We start from the raw sequence: 16289 nt of genomic DNA on the forward strand, positions 1-16289 counted from the left end.
GATTCGCTCTAATTTGATCAATATTAATAAAACTGACCACGTTACAGTCAAGCACTGGCAAACGTGAATAAATATAGCACAGATCTCGCTCTGTAGCTGCACATAGCACAATTAGGAAGACACAAAGGTAAAAATAAAATTATCTATACATATATATATACACAGATGTATGATATTTGTTATAATAAAGATATTCAGAAAAATTTGCAGTAGGAAAATTATTTATAAGAAAAGGTGTGGAAATTTGGGAATAGGGAGAGGTTTTACTTTGGAGGTGATGCCCAGTGAACATTTGGAAGAATCAATCTCCTTATCAGTTGAGTTATGAATAAGAAAAAGGAATAGAGTCATATAATATGTGCTAAGGCATAGAGTCACAAAATGACATCATATTTTGAAGAGTTATAAATATTTAAGATTGCCCAGCCCAGTGGCTCACACCTGTAATCCCAGCACTTTAGGAGGCCAGACAGGCAGATGGCTTGAGCTCAGGAGTTTGAGATCAGCCTGGGCAACATGGCAAAACCTCATCTCTACAAAAAATATAAAAATTAGCTGGGTAGATTGCACCTGTGGTCCCAGATACTTGGGAGGCTGAGGTGGGAGAATCACATGAGCCCAGAAGGCAGAGTCTGCAGTGAGCCAAGATCGCACCATTGCACTCCAGCCTAGGTGACAGAGCTAGACGTTGTCTCAAAAATAAATAAATAAATAAATAAATAAGATAAATGGAAAATAAAACACATGAGTATTACAGACAGGATTTAGATGGTTAGTAGAGGCCACTAAATCAATGATCTTGCAGGTTATGCAGAGGGCACTAGAATTTAATCTATCATAATTGGAAGTTTGTAAACAGGAGTTGGGCTAGTTAGGGGGAAGTGAGAAGATCAAGCTCTCATTTTTAAGAGATCTTGGGGGCAAGATCGAGGAGGAAATATTGAGGAGGAATTGACTGTTGGTCATTAAATGAGATAAGATGCAAAAGGGATAATTTCTTGAACCAAATCAATGACATTCAAGATTTACATTATAGGCTTTTATGGTATTCAGGGTTATATTAGTTGCAAGTGACTGAAACCCAACTAAGAATGGCTTATGTAACAGATAGTACTGGATCATAACCCAACAATGATTACAATTTGAATAGCATAAAGCAGATAAAATAAATAAGGGATATGGATTGACTAGATCTGAGTAGTGAAAAAAGCAGAGGTAGAGGGAATGGATTCACAATATTTCCTTCTTCATGATTGGTTTTATGATGTTAACACAAATTTCATTTGGGAGGATCAGAAGAATATAAGGTACAGGGCTAGTTGGAAGAGAATACGTTTTATTTTGATATGTAGAATTGAATATACCCTAGATACGCAAGCAGAAAAATCCTAGAAGCAGTAGGTTATATTGGTTTATACTTGAATGGGGTTAAGTCATTTTAAAGACATAGATTTGGGAGATGGTTGTGTACACTGTGCTTTGAAAATAAATATATTGCCATAAGTATATAGTTAAGAATGAGAGGAGTTATAAAAATTAGTATGGAACTAATATGCAAGTATGAGGAGGGGAATGGTTTTTAATACCCCAAGTAGAACTCAGAGCATATTTTTATATGAATAACTTATCTCAAGTAGATGGAATTTATTAAGAAGTTCTTGTGAAAATTGCTAACAGAAACTTGAGCATCATTTATAGCATGGTTTCTAAGAAAAATGTACCCCAAGTTTTAGAACATTAAATAAAACAAATAAATAAAACAAAACACTTTTTTCTTATGGATTGGTAGCAGTGTATATTCATGGTTATCAATTAATGATTACTAATCTCACATACATTCATAAGTAAAATTATAATTTGGTTTAACACACAGAAATGAAATAGAACTGAGTGATAATAATATAGCAAAACCACCCTTCAGGCCTTGTTAAACTTACACTGGCCTGACATCAAAATAATATAAAACTATTAAAAAAGAAGTCTCATTAGTTCAAAAGTGACATGTTTGGCCCCTCAATGCTCTCTTTCATTTGGCACTGGTCCTACATAATGAAAACCATTTTTCAATTCACACATAGGCATACTCTAAAATAGCCATTTCCATTTTGCTCTTTTGATTACATTTTTGTACATCATGATATGACTCTATACTTCTGTCAAAAAAAACCATATCTTCCCAAATCTGATACCCTGGTTGGAGATTTTTTTCTTTAAGAATAGGTTTATTGACAATAATTTTATAAATATTCTAAAACAATTTCAAAATTTCTTAAACTTAAAATGTCTAAAATCTTCTGTTTAATGGTTGAAATAAAATCTTAATATTGGTTGAAGTTTTTTCATCCATAAAAATTTTATTACAACAGTCCATGCTAACAATTTCCTTCTCCTGTTTTCTACTGGCTAAAAAGAAAAATACAATTTGACTCTTAAATTTGTCCCCCTAGTTAGACATATAGTACACTGATGAACCCAGTCTTAAGAGGCTTTTTTATATCTCACATAGCACAACATGAAAGACATAATAAAAACTTACTAAATAATTTTTAATGATTCAAGCTGGTACTATCGGAATGGATTCCCATCCTTTTCCTTATTCAAGGAAAAATTCTAATTAGATAGAAATGGTGGAAGTTTCAAGGGAATACACACATATTTGTGTGTATATATATATATATATGTACATTATTATTTTTTTAATAGAGACAGGGTCTCACCATGTTGCCCAGGCTGCTGGTCTCGAACTCCTGGCCTCAAGCAATCCTCCCATTTTAGCGTCCTAACGTGCTGAGATTACAGGCTTGAGCCACCATGCCTGGCCTTTAAGGGAACATTCAATCAAAGTTGTTTACTGCCTGAGCTTGTGCTGCTTCCATTAGAACAGACTGACCAGATGAGAGATTTGTTTGGATTTTTATTTTTGGCCCCATTCCATGGAATAACCTCAGGCAATCTAATTAATTTTTAATTTTCTTTCCTTTTTATGTCAGCTCAAATATAGAGATACTATAAAGATAAATAATTGAGAATCAGAGAAGGGGCTATATATAATTACTGAGAATATTTCATTACATACCATATAAAATCTACATTGCAGAATGTTAAATAAAAATAAAACAAAGCAAGATGCTTAATATCTAAAGCTCTTTCAAATTTAATCTTAAGGAAATATTATGCATGAATTGTACATTGTACAATATATTTTGATGTATTTTATTCATTTTATATATAATGCAAACCTTTGCAATAAACCAGTTATTTGAAATGAACCAATTTAGTGAAATGGTTTATGGTAGTTATTGGTTCACTTAAACTACTGAATTGATTTTAACTTTTATTTTTAGACTGAAACTTTAGCTGGTTAGCTGCAGAATTTTTTACTTGAAAGATGCAAAATTTTAAATGAAAACCTTAATCCATATGTGCTGGAGAAAATCTAGGAGGATTTCAAAACTCCTACATAAGAATGCAAACAAACTATTTCATTCACAGCACATCCTAAAGAACAAGTGTTTCCTGACTTGATTTATTTTTATTTTTATTTTTATTTTTATTTTTTTGAGATGCAGTCTCTGTTGCCCAGGCTGGAGCACAATGGCACTATCTCAGCTCACTGGAACTTCTGCCTCCTGAGTTCAAGCAATTCTCCTGCCTCAGCCTTCCAAGTAAGCTGGGATTGTAGGCAGGCACCACCACGCCTGACTAATTTTTGTATTTTTAGTAGAGACGAGGTTTCACCATGTTGGCCAGGCTGGTCTTGAGCTCCCGGCCTCAAGTGATTCACCCACCTCGGCCTCCCACAGTGCTGGGATTACAGGTGCGAGCCACTGCGCCCAGCCCGTTTTCTGACTTTAGAAGCATGTGATTTATTTAAAAAAAAAAAAAAAAAGTCTTTCATAATTAAAAACAAAACTTTATTTTTTTGGCCTAATTTTATACATATTTTCCTGCAAAAATGTAATTATAGAGCTTAAAAAACTTGAAATATTTTTACTGGTGAATTGTTTAAAATGCTAAAAGTAAGTAACTTATGTAAGACTAATGAATTGCAGTAGAAAATTTTAGCCAGATAAAATAGAGCAAAATGTATTAGAGAGATCGAGAGAGAGAGGGAAAGCAACCTAAAGTTAGTGCAAAGCAATAACCTACTCTAATAATTACTGAGGATCAATGAGTATTTCTATTTCTGACAAACATATAGTGAGGAAAAAAGAGTGACAGCTCATTCAGCCACACTCCATATAGTAGAGAAATTCAAAACTGAAATACCTTTGTCCATTTCTGCTTAATGCTACCGGTTGCAAATAGGTAACAAATATTTATATGATCCTCTTTACATCTTTTTATCTCAAGACAAGTTTGATTTTTGTTGTCATCTCTTTTTTTTTTTCAACAAAACATTAAAGTATGGAGATTATAAAAACAAACTGCCATTGACGTACTTTCACATTAGTGAAGGAACAGTAAGCTAGCTTTTAGTTGATAAGTAACAATTAGAACATGAACAATTTTTAAAATTAGTTTCTAACTTGAGGCTTTAGAACATTTTATTTGAATAATCTTTGATCTATTGTGTTTGTGTACATGACTACTTGAATCAAGCTAAATGTAATATTGTATTCACAGTAAAAAATCTATGGTAATAAATTACATATTTGTGGCTCCTTTAAATATAGATGGAATCAAAATCGTAAGATTTCAAGAGGGCTCTTTGTGAAAAACAATTTAATAAGTTCTTTGATGATTGGAAATATAAAAATCCTAACTGTCTTTTCCCATTCACTTTCCTGGGGTTCCTTTTTTGCCTTGAGTAATTTACCTAATAACCAAATCTCAGACTTTGAAGGAACCTGAGTGTCATCCAGCTGTTTCTATTAGCCATTGTTTGGATTCTCCTTACAAGGCCAGAGGGAGAGAGTTGCTCATTATTTACCCAAAAATTCCCAGTGACTAAATTCAGGCCCTTTGCTCTGGAAAAGCAGACCCTGTCAAAACGGAAGTAAAATGTGATATTTCTCTTGAAATGTAGTACATGGCATTCTTTATTTGAGCATATACATTTATTAAATCACAGGTAATTTAATGTTTTTAGCATACTGACCATACATTTGCATCATGCAAATAACGTGATGTATTTGTTTAAAAGTTAATACTGTTATTTTGGGCTTTTTCTTACTATGTATTATCAGCTACATATTTAAAACTAAATATAAGAGAGTCCATTCACTTTTGCAGAATTCATTTTACTGGTTTTCCAGTCTGTCATTTATTTGGATGATTTATTGTCTTGACCAGCATTATGCTATTTGTAAAAGAGTTAACAAAAACAATCATAACAATTGCAGCAACAGATTATGGTGATATCGGAGAACAACCAAAGGTAGGTAGAATCTTGATACTACCGTCTATCAGTTTTTCTTAAGATTTCTAGTATCACAAAAAATTTAAATGAATATCAACTTCATACTTTCAGATCTTGCAAAATACTGATGCTAATCCCTGTCTAACACAAATATGCCTGGGTGATACTAAAGAAGGGTGATTGCAGATACCCTCCAGCTTAGGAAACTTAGTTACAGTCAGGCTTCAATGAACAATGGGGATACTTTCTGAGAAGCCTGTTGTTAGGTGATTTCCTCTTGTGTAAATGTCGTAACTGTACTCATACAAACCTAGATGGCACAGACTACTACAGGGGTCCCCAGCCCCAGGCCAGGGACCAGTATCAGTCTGTGGCTTGTTAGGAACCAGTTTGCACAGCAGAAGGTGAGTGGTGGGCCAATGAGCATTACTGCCTGAGTTCCACCTTCTGTCAGATCAGCAGCAGCATTAGATTCTCACAGGAGCATGAATCCTATTGTAAACTAAGCATGCGAGGGATCTAGGTTGTGTGCTCCTTATGAGAGTCTAATGCCTGATGATCCCAAAACCATGCATCCCCCAACCCCCATGGAAAAACTGTCTTTCATGAAACAGGTTCTTCACGCCAAAACGGTTTGGACCATTGGTCTACTACACGACTAAGCTAAATGTTATAGCCTATTGCTCCTAGGCTGCAAAACTGTATAACACGTTACTAAACTGAGTGCTGTAGGCAATTATAACACAATGGTAAGTATTTGTGTATTGAAACATATCTAAACATAGAAAAGGCAATGTGTTATACTGACACATTACGACATTATGAAGTCTAAGACATTGCTAGACTATAGAAAATTTTCATTTTCACTAGAATTTTAATGGGACCTCCTTGTACATGCAGTCCATCCTTGACGGAAACATCATTATGTGGCATGTGACTGTATTTGAAAGTGAAAATGTATGGGATCAATAGATCATTAAGTGCAGTAACATGGGTTGGGCTTAATTAATCCCAATAAATTATATGACATGACTTCAATCATTCATTATTTCATTTGCTGAAAAAAATATTAAAAGTTTTGTAAAGATTGGCTGCTACCAATGATGATAATGACGATGATGATGATGAACTATCAGCATCACATGCCAGGCATCCTGCTACATCTGGAGAATTCAGCATTGAACAACATAGAGTTTCTTTACTCATGAAACTTAACACTTCCTAAGAGGGAACCAGAAAATATAGCAAACAAATAGTATGGTTTCCAGAAGTGACAAGCGCTATAAAGAAATAAAACAGGGTAATGTGAAACTGTAAAACCTTGAGGCAGAAACAGGTTTGGCAAATAAAGTAAAAAAAAAAAAAAAAAAAGATTTATAAAGCTATAATGTTCAATAAACGTTAGTCAATTGAATACATGAAAAAAATGAGTTGCTCATAGGAAAAATGAAGGAATGAAGGAATAAATAAATAAATGAACCAGAGGAGAAAAAAACACATAGCATATCCTCAAAATGCTCCCGTGTCATCAATCACAAAGTGAAAGCGGGTAAAATTGCCCTCTTGTTTTCATACCCCTTCCCCAAAGGTGAATGACTGCCTTTCTGTAAATATCCCCCTGACTCCCAAAGGCTATACTTTTATCTTGCTTTAACAGGGATGCAAATCTTGAAGCTGGGAATACACTGCGTAGTATTCTTTGAATCTCTCTTTCAAATGTTAACCCCAAACTCTTCCCCAGCCATGGACACCATTTCTGAACGGCAGGCTGGAGTGCAGATGGACAGTGTACACTAGGATGGCACAGATAGCAGGGAAATAAGGCCAGGAAGTGGCAGGGAAGGTGTCACAGAATTCTTGAACCATTTTTTTGTAAAGCCCTAAAGTTTCAAACGCAAATCTGAATGAAATATAATTAGCATTTACTTTCATTTTCCCAAGGAGTCAAATAAGGTAAACTTTTGTGTCACAATGAAAACAGAACTAAGTCAGAGCTCTCTTCCTGATGACTTCAATTGTTGGGATTAATTTCTCAGTTGAACAGCATCTGCAGGTGGGATTATTCTGCTGCTGCTTCTGTTCAACTCAAAATATTTTCTGACAGATGGTGACAGCAAGTAAATAAGATGTGTATTTCAGAAGCCGGAGAATTCTTGGGCTCATGAAAGGAACAATAGTCATAAATAAATATATTTCAAAGTGCCCCTGTGTTGACTGAGCTCTGAGATATTAGAGGAAAAAAATCTCATTCATATTGCAGGAAATCAAGTTTCCTACCTCCGTTCCCACTTCTGAATAATATTAACAAAAAGCTTGTGGTGTACTCTTGGCAGAAAACTCTAGCCACAAGATAGCTGACTGTGTGAACATTAAATACAGTACTTTTACAAGAATTATTTGGTTCAAGATTTGTAGCTGAGTAAAAATACCTAGCCAATTTTTCATATTCTAACGGCAAGACAGTCAATTGAATTTAAAGCAACATTTCTGAAACCAACTAGGCTTATTTAGGAAAAAGAATGAAAAAAGAAATAATAAGTACATTAAAATTAAACGTATCAAAATGCAACACTGTGGAAAAATTCCTGGATAGATGAAAATCTTTTATTTTTATTTTTCTCAAAAAGTCACAGCAATACCTAAACTTGCCTACAAAAGGATATTGAAAGCATTTTTTTTTTTTTTTGAGGTGGAGTTTCACTCTTGTTGCCCAGGCTGAATTGCAGTGGCACAATCTCGGCTCACTGCAGCCTCAGCCTCCGGGGTTCAAGTGATTCTCCTGACTCAGCGTCCTGTGTAGCTGTGATTACCCGGCTAATTTCTTGTACTTTTAGTAGAGATGGGGTTTCACCATGTTGGCCAGACTGGCCTTGAACTCCTGACCTCAGGTGATCTGCCCACTTAGGCCTCCCAAAGTGCAGGGATTACAGGTGTGAGCTGCCATGCCTGGCCTATTGAACGCATTTTTAAAGAAACTCAAGATTATATTGCTACGGAAAATAATGGCAGGCCAGTTTACATTAGGTTCTAGGTGTGAAAAAAATTAGAGTCTGGAATGTCTATTTTATTCACAAGTGCCATTTTCACCATGTATTGCAAATAAACTAAAGCTTAATATATCATCATACTATAACATAAATACCAGTAAAAATCTCCATTTTAGATTTAATATATTTCTAAATTTTAGAATTCCTTATGTACTCTAAAAGCTATTTGATGTAACTTTTGCTGGCAAACTGGACTAAATCATTTTGTGACTAACAGAGATTGTGCTTCTCCTTTTATCCTAAATTTATAAGCAACAATTTTTATTCATTTCCAGATCAGTTAACTAAAACGTTTGTTTTCAAATCCACAGGAAAGGAAAAGAAGAAAATAACTTGCTATCTTCTCTTTCTGTCTTGCTATAAAATCACCGAACTTAAATAAATTTAAAACATTAGATGAAGGAGTAATCATCACACTGAAGTGATGAATTAAAGATATGACTGGTATTCCATTAGATCTGAATTCAATTTCTTAATATTTGAATGCCTCTTATAAGAAGATGATTGCTGATGTCCTCTCAAAGATTGTTAAAAAAAAAAAAAACAGACAAAATCTGCCGTTGCTTAAATCTTCAAATAAAAAATCATTCTTAGGAAATTGGATTCTAAGTTTGTTTGCCTCTTTAAAAATTTTTAACAGAGAGATTAAAATGTAGTTATAGTGAAATATATCATTTGGATTACAGAGAAGAATATGCACATACTTATCTTTCCACTCTAAACACAAAGCATGTGAATGTGTGTTTGCGTATGTGTGTATACATACATATAGGTGGGAGCTTGCAGAAAGTGGGTTAACGTTATATATGGTCTAGGAAATCCAACTAATGCTTGTATTATATGATAAAAATAGGTTAGATGGATGGTTTGGAACAGATTTTTTTAATGATATACAATATGCTCTGCTAAAGGCTTATTTTAAAATAGAAACTATAATTTGTAGGGGAAGTATGCCTCTTGAAAATAAATCTCTTACAAGGCAATCAATTTTGAAGTTTTTTCACTAAAAATACAAGTCTGAAATCCTCCCGTCTTGAAGTTTCTACATATCCAATAGACTTCGGAATATATTTCTTCTCTACTTATCTCTATGCTTACCTCTATTTAATTTTTATTTAAAATACTATTAAGGAATATTCAAAACATTTTTAATTGAAATTAAATGTATTTTCTTCCTCATCTATATTGTGTATGTTATAGCCACAGTCAGTATAAGTTAGAAAATACTGTTTAGTTAAAATTAATATAATCAAAATATGCATATCTGGACTCTAAAACAGAAATTGATACAATAACATATGGATTGAAAATTAAGTTAATCATACTATTTCTCAGAGAGACCTGGAGCTACTTATTTTCCATGCTCAATTTTTCTTTTTCTCAATTGTTCTAAACAGATATTTGTATAATACTAAAAACATACTTGAGTTTTTGTGTTAGTTAATACACTCAGAACAACACACCCTTCACCAAAGATATTTCTGTTTTTCTTTGGGTGTCTCTAGCACCAAATTATGCATTAGAAAAAAAATAGCCTTTTAATCATGTTTATGCAACTAAGAAATTATAAGACATCAAAGTGACCATCTCTGAGATTACAGCCCATATTATATATGACGCATAACAGTCACATTGTCTTAATTGACCAAAATAAATAGTAAAATTTTAAATTTCAGACAGGTTGTGTATATATAAATTACATATAAAAATAAATCTAAAATATATTATTTTATAATAATAAATTTAAAATATTTAAATTTATAAATATTTAAAATAAATTTAAAACATATAAATTTAAAATTATTTAAAATAAAATTAAAACATACTATTTAAAATATATTATTTAAATTAAACAAGTGTTATCAGGAAGGAATTCCTCTTAAGAGTTTCAGATTTGGCTCAGATCAAATAAAAAGGCAAACATTACTGGGAAAATTGCCATTTGTCAACTGTTCCATGTCATATCATGTGGTAATACAGTTCTTTAAACACCAAATGTCAGAATACCGACACTATACTGTACAAACTAAAACAAGTACAAAATTGAGCATAAATAACCCAAAAATACTGGCAGCTGTGCATTTGTAAATGAGTGGTGTTTGTGATGACTAATATTTTCTTTCTATGGTTATAACATGCTGTGTTTATTTTCTATAGGACACCCCTGGGGAAAGGGGGCAGAAAACACATGAGAGACAAGTTATTTTTAAAGTTAACAACAACAACAAAGATTTTAAATCTTTGCTTAATTAAAAAAGCAATAGTACAAGTAGATGACTCACTTCTATCTTTAAAAGCTGAAAATTAAAAATTATGCAATATCCTAAAAGTATAAAGACTGATTCAAATGTTACTTCACATAATAATCTTCAAATATATCTCAAAACTCACCTATCTAGACTATTTGTTCCTATAACTGAATTGTACTTTAAGTGCAAAATATAAGCAAATAAAGAGAAGGGCATTTATTCCATCAAATAGGTCCCTATGTTATAATGATAAAACCATGCTTCCCTTTTAATTGATCAAAAAGTTAAAGTATACATTTTTCAAATATTCAAATCTTACCTTTAGAGAAACATTAACATGGATTGTTTCTTCATCCAACTGTGACTCAACATTCCCTAGCCAGTAAGGTACTAATTTATGTACAAAAGCAGAGGTTCTGTGTGTTATATTTTATTCAGAAATATAGATGACATTTCCTTTTACTAGGTAGCTTAGAGTGACTAGTTCTTGTCACAATGTTGTCATAGTGATAGTGACATCAATGTACTTCATGGTAATCAGTGCGGCGATTTATCTGAGAAAAATAACAGCACCGATTTCTAGTGTATTTTACATTTCAAAATGCCATCAAGTATACTATTTAATCTACTACAGGTAAATTGGTTTCTTAAGTAGAGCACCCAGGACTTTAGATGAATTGATGGCTATATGTATCTGTGAAATGCAGACAAAAACAGTGTCTGAATGGATGATGGGGGTATTGGTGAACATAGCCAAGAGATCATAATTAACTGGTTGCTAAGGAAGATTTTGCTCTCAAGTGCCTTTGCCAAATACAAAATCTCCTCAAGTTATGAGCTCAATTTAATTATTTTGTTAAATCCTTTTTAATGTTTTTTGGACTCCAGGAGTGATATAGTGGTGATAGTCCAGAATTCTGCATTCTGTCCTACAGAACATTGACAAAATGCTTTCAGTCATCATCTTTCACGACAAAGGGCTGTTACTGAGACTTCAGATGTTATTCAGTGGTCCAATTACCTCTCGCTCTGGTGCTATGCAGGTTGCCATTACAATAAACAGTAAGAATGACATTAGCAGAGCCTCTCAGAGATAGAAAGCTCCAATTTTTAGGTCACCATCATATCAAAAATTTAAAAAAAGTGTTATAATTTTTTTAATATTTAAATATTTTTCTATAAACTGTTCTAACACTAAACTATAATACAAAATAATTGAACTTTTCAGACAAATGTTATAAGATTTATTTTTGAAATAATAATTAATAATGAACCATTGTGTTAGGCCATTATTGCATTGCTATAAAGAAATACCTGACTGGGTAATCTATAAATAAAAGAGGCTTAATTGGCTCATGGTTCTGCAGGCTTTACAGGAAGTATGGTGCCAACATCTGCCTGGCTTTGGGGGAGGCCTCAGGAAGCTTAAAATCATGACGGAAGGTAAAGGGGGTACAGACACGTCACATGGCAAAAGCAGGAACAAGTGAGAGAGAGTATGGGAAGGAAGGGGCCACACACTTTTAAATGACCAGATCTCATGTAAACTCAGAGTAAAAGCTCCCTTATCACCAAGGGGATGGCACAAGCCATTCATGAGGCATTCGTCCTCATGATCCAATACCTCCCACCAGGCCCCACCTCCAACAGCGGGTATTACAATTCAACATGAAATTTGGGTGGGAACAAATATTCAAACTGTATCAATCATGGATTTTGGTCATATTGGTCCCATGATGACATCTGGAAGAAAGTTACTCCCTGTTCTAGTCTTGGAGGCATATCTCTGACGGCTTTGAGAAGACCATTATGTCGTTCATGAATGTGTGAATCTGGCCAGACATCAATTCCTTATCTGCTAAGATAATTTTAACTAATTATAATTAAATAAAGGGGTATCAGAGGCTGTCTGGGCAAAGTAACATTATTTTCATAAATATTTTTTGATTTGTGTTAAAACTCTCAGTTTGTAGAAGATAAACCACGAGAATTGCAATGTGACTACCTTCAATGAACTATTTGCCTCATTTATCATTCTCACTGGTTGGACTCTGAAAATTAGCATTGCTCCTTTGTCACCCTTGTAATTTTACTTCAAAAATAATGACTTAGATATGATCATATATAATAGTCTGCGTCGAAAAGGCCATCTTTGAGATGATTAAAAAATCGATGTGTTTATTAAGGGCTCTATTAAGAAAGGTTTTCATAGAGCTGATTTTGATTCCATACTGTTAATAAAGAATTTTCTTTTTGTACAGGAAATTTTCACAAGCCACAGATTTGACATATGATGTTTTGAATATGTATTTTATGCCACACAGTCTCAGACTGTTTTAGTGTGAGCCATTTGAGACAAAAGAGGCAGAAGATGGTGTGGCTATTTTGGCTTCTAAGCACCATCTCTTTCTTAGTTGATCTGACACTCCAGTACAGCCTGAATCCCTGCCAGTCTCTCACATTTCCTAAGAACTGATCCTCCTACCTTAATGTTTGTTGGGGCTGCCAATGAAGCAGAAAGTTGCAACTGTTTCCAACAGAGTTGAGCCAGAGATGAGGTTCATTGGCAACCATTGCTACTCTGCTATTACCTACAACTGCTATGAAATCTGAGTCCAGGTCTATTTCAGCCAGACAGGAGGGTTGCTTCGTTATATTATCAGAGTCCAAGAAGGGACTTCTAGAGCATAACATATAAGAACTACTTTCTCTATCTGTCCTTTATTAGGAAAAAGGACCCGACCTTCCCTGAATGCCACTAGGCCAGGGCTAGCTTTTCAAATCCTAACAACCTCAGAAACAGGTATCTGATTTTTATTTTATATGCAAGAAAACAAAGTTCTAATGGCAATGCGCCCAGCCCAATGTCATATAGAATTAGAGAAGGCTGATTAAACCATGTCTAAGTCAGTACATTATTGTAACTAAAAAAAAAGTAGATGAGTAAAGCTCTGAAGTCATAAAGAAAAATCACTTTTTACTCTCCTATAATACTGTGCCATACAATGTGTAGCCATGTCTGCTTTAAACAGTATAACTTTGTGTGGCTATACTCAAGAGAGACATTTGCTATTGCGATACAGGAGGCATCAAGGAGTTAATGATTTTTGCATAGCAATAGAGACCTTGACCTAGGATTCTCAACTCAGAGTGTGCTTTCCTTCTACTCAAACCAAAAGACCTACTAGACATCCCTCTATGAGCCTAGCAAAGGATTAAAGGTTTTTTGTTTTGTGTTTTTTGTTTTTTCCTACCATTTCCAAGTTCATACCAGGTAACTAAAAACAGAGGTAGAAGCCTGACTACAAATTCATGCAACTATGCTTAAAGTGAGATTGAAATGGTTATTCCTTGTTATTAAAAGATCTAATACAGAGATTTGACCATGTAGTAAAGAATATTATTTAACTTATATAATATTTTTAGCAAATTTAAAAAATTATCATGAAAGAATGGAAAGTTGAGGTCCAGACCTTAAATAAGTACCTCCCAGCCCTAGTAGCTTTACTACATTGTTAGTAAGGAGGTATTGAAGGCGAAAAGCAGCACTAAATACGTGTTATTAATAGCACATTATATTTTCATTTATACAAATGTATTTATAAACATACTTATACTGTCTAATAAAATGTAATTTTTTTTGCATCATTTGTGTTTAGTCATTATCACTTCTTTTACAGTCTCACTTTTAAAAGGTTACCATAGATCAGTGCTTCCCAAATACAGACTATTTTGCCCTCCTGGAGACATTTGCAATGTCCAGAGACATTTTTCATTGTCACGACTGGGTGAGGTGGAGGGGTGCTGCTGGCGTCTAGTGGGTAGAGGCCATGTTGCTGCCAAACATCTTGCAATACATAGGACATTATGACCCTGACAACAAGGAATTATACTGTCTCAAATGCCTCAAATACCAACAGTGCCAAAGCTGGGAAACACTGCTATAGACATACACACATACACACGCACATACAGGATACATAAAACTGAATGATAATCAGGGCCACATTCATTAACTCTAAAGAGCAGATTGGATCATTTGCATCTTATAAGAGTGTTAATGTAACAAAGCTTAATCTTAAACATGGCATGCGACGCACCATCCTAGTTTTCAGACAATGAAAACTAGGCTACCTCAAAACCAGTACCAGTGTTGAACACTGTTTCTTATAGGTTATATAAGACATATATGGGCATGTAATTTATTGAATCAAAGTGAATATGTCTGGCTGCAATGCATATATAATTGGGAAAGTAACCATCCTTCAATTCAGCAGGCCTTGCCAAAAAGTCTAATCCCAAAGGATGGACTATTTACCTTATGAACAAGCCGTGTCTGGAGGGCTAACCGTCTTGTGATGAACACATTTTCAGAGCCATCCAAGGAAGCCTTCTTGGCTTTGCGAAACAGCATATGCTTGATTTTTCTTTTTTTTTTTTCTTTTTTCCAAACATGTTAAGGAAAACCTTCACCACCCGGAAGAGTAGAGGTCAAATCTAAGATAATGTGTCATTTCTGGTCTATCATAACAGACACTTTATCTCTGTTTTCTTTAGCTTAAAAAAATGAAAAAAATGTTTCTGCTGTGTTTTGTGTCTTACTTCCCATAACTTTTTCTCCCAGACTATCTGATCTTACACTTAGGTTAACATATATTCAAATAAAATATCTCTGGAATACTCCATAAAACTCTTCCTAACAAATAATGCCAGTAGTAAATGAAGGAATTAATAGGCACACATATTCTAGAGAAAACATCTCCAATCATACTTTCTGCTATGAAAAAAAAGGCTCTCCAGCACTGGCTAATATCATAGCAACTAGACATATGTGCCTATTGAGGCTTTGAAATACAGCTAGTCACTAGGATATTAATTTTTAATTTTATTTACAAATTAATTTTCAGTTAATTTAAAATTTTAAATGCTTTAATTGTATTTAATTTTGACTAGTAGCTACTGTATTGAAGAATGCAATTTAGAATACCAATGATAAAAAAAATGAGGCCAGAAGAAACAGATACAATAGATTTGAACAGAAGGAAAAGAATAAACACTGAGACGAAAAAAGAATATTTATGAAAAATCAATATCAGTTTAATCTTCCTTTGACATTTGGGTTACATGCCCTTATTAAGGTGGAAATGTCATATTATCAATTTCTGTTTAAATGACATGACTTTTTTTTATTTGAGGACAATTCTAAGCATTTAGAAAATTTCAGATTTGGGCAGGGCATTCCTCTAATTGCTTTATAGTAAAAGAGGATAAGTTACATGTCTTATGAGATATAAAGACTTCTTTGATGGTGGGACACAGCACATTGATACTAGGATAGATAAAGGCAGAACTCTGCTATTTACTGCTCAAAACAAGATGTGACTGCCAGGTAGGGCCAGATAGGAAATTGTATGTAGGAACAGGGTAATGACAATCTATAGCTGTAGGGGCAAGTAGGATGGGTTTAGCTAGTTACATTGGCCCCCTGCAAATTTGCTGGCTAATAAGTTTGCAGGCTCTGGGCATAAGGGGGTGTATATTGGTCCCAGAGTATAAAAGCCTGGTAAGTTGGGGTTGGAGTGTGGATGTCATTAACTTCTCAGAAGGGGGAACTGACTGGCCTCTAGCCAG

Source organism: Gorilla gorilla, chromosome 6 (assembly GCF_029281585.2).
Source record: "Gorilla gorilla gorilla isolate KB3781 chromosome 6, NHGRI_mGorGor1-v2.1_pri, whole genome shotgun sequence".
Classification (NCBI taxonomy): Eukaryota; Metazoa; Chordata; class Mammalia; order Primates; family Hominidae; genus Gorilla; species Gorilla gorilla.